Raw genomic sequence first — 2,407 nt, forward strand, 5'->3', positions numbered from 1 at the left:
GTGGAAAAGCCATTATAAACTTAATCCTCGCATAATACCATAACTGCAATATTAAAGAAAGCTTAATATAATATCATCAGTGTCATCTTTTCTCTCAAATATGTCATATAACAATATACATTCATGAGAATATTAGACTGTGCGTCGATATAATATTGGCAATCATTCAACATAGATGTCACCTACTGCCAATTATCTTCCCATGAGCATCGCACATGATGATTAGTTTTATATAATTCATACTTGATGTCAATTAATCTATATCTTTCTTTAACTAAAGAATGCAAGAGTGTATTGCCTATGGAATACTTTATGTCTCTAGTACATTATTTTTTTCCAAGACATGCCCAATTGACTTGTGGGAGGGAAAAGGGATATTGGAGAAGCAATATATATAGACATTAGAAAGCAGTTTTAGACGAGTAATTTGGCCTTTAGCAAGCCCTCTTTACAAATGGAGGGTGACCTTTGCTCTCCTTTCCATGCCTCGTCGGTGGAGAGGAGAGGAGAGGAGTTGAAGAGGTGATGGGAAAAGAGACAAAGGGGAAAAGAAGATGGGGAAGAGACAAGAAGGTTAGGAGAAAAGTTGAAGCAAAGGAGGAAATAATTGAAAAGATGGGCATTGGTCTTTGAATGTGTCGTCGGTGGGCTAGGCATGGTGATGGTAGGCAGGAACATTGATTGAAGGGATCCCATCTGTCCATTTTCTTCTCCTCCTACCTTGCTTGGATTAGTAGCTTTGCATTGATTAATTAATGTGGGGTTAAAAACTTCCAAGCTATTAGTGGAGACAACCAACATCAGTGATGACTTGCTTCCCTAACAGCCAATTCCCATGATTGGATGTTGATGTGAGATGGATTGGACATGGAATCAAGAAAAAGGTATCTCAAATTACTACTACCTTTAATCCCTAATTAAGGTTGATACCATCTTAAGAATGCATAGGAAATCCTTAACTGCTAGTTGTGAGAAAGTACAATCTGATGAATTCTGTCGGTCTAGCTAGTAGGATTTCTTACTCGATGAATTTTAGAACCTAATGGTTTGTGTAGTGCAAGTCCTATATTAGGAATGTAATGTATCATCTTAACATGTCAAACCGTACGCTATCTGTTACACCCAGAATCCAGCATCCAGGTGTAGCACATGACACAGCTACACACTCTCTAGGGCAGAGCTCTATAGAATATGCAAGGCCTAAAAAATTATATTACAAACTTGATATCATTGAACAATAATGATTTCAATTCATACTAAACAACAGAGTTGGTCCAATTATAAAATTTGATCAACCAACTAGTAATAACGATGCTCTATCTAATTATCCCCTCCACCTGTGATCTCAACCATAACCATGTACTATGCAATTTGCAACTTTGAAAAAGAGAAAGAGAAAAAGGTTGTGAGCTTTACAGCACAGTAAGAATTTTCATACATCCATATCAACACAATAATAATTTAAATTTGAAAAGTACAAGAAATCATTTCACACAACATGACATTACAAAACGACTATCTGATCACCTTGAATCCTTACTACCTTGAATCCCTAATTAAGGTTGATACCATCTTAAGAATGAGTATGAAATCCTTAACTGCTAGTTGTGATAAAGTACAATTTGATAAATTCTATCAGTCTAGCTAGTAGGACTTCGTACTTGATAAATTTAGGACCTAATGGTTTGTACAATGTAAGTCCTATGTTAGGCATGTGATGTTTCATCTTAACATGTCAAACCGTACGCTATCATACCATTATTTGAGGTGATTTCTAAAGTAGCCTATATGGTAGAGGAATCATTGCAAGGCACCTTCGGTCCATGTGATTTATTTAAGAGGATGAAACATTCGAAGGCCATAGTAATCCTATTAATTGATAACTCAAGCTCGTAAAGCCTAACATTGGGCCAATTCGCATAACGCAAGTAGTAGTGTGAATTGATAAATATCCTATGTTGATCAATGTGCATCTCTTGTTTCTCTCTTTAGGAAATTATCCTGTGCACATTCATATGCACTCTCACTCTTTACTATTTCCCTCTTTATATGTCAATCTCTTTTTAATTTATGGTGCAGACTTACTTTACATTATGGCAAAGAAATATTGATGATGAATTTATAAAGTTACGATCCTTAAACATAAATAAAAACCAAGTTACGGTTCGACTCTTACAAAGTAGGCCACTACCAAAGTTATATATAGTTAGGCAACTATAAAAGTTATATTTATATAGTTGCACTAAGGAATTCACATCCCAGTATAAATAAGTGGGGCTCCATGGGGCATAAATTAGACGATACTGTATTTTGGTAGTATCACAATAATCCACTTCAAATATCTATAGTCTCATCGAATGTATTTGCATTATGTCATAAAAAATTTTGCTAAAATGCGTGAGACTAC

The sequence above is a fragment of the Phoenix dactylifera genome, chromosome 3, assembly GCF_051530095.1.
Source record: "Phoenix dactylifera cultivar Ajwa chromosome 3, Ajwa_hap1_PhDact_Kaust_v1.1, whole genome shotgun sequence".
NCBI lineage: Eukaryota > Viridiplantae > Streptophyta > Magnoliopsida > Arecales > Arecaceae > Phoenix > Phoenix dactylifera.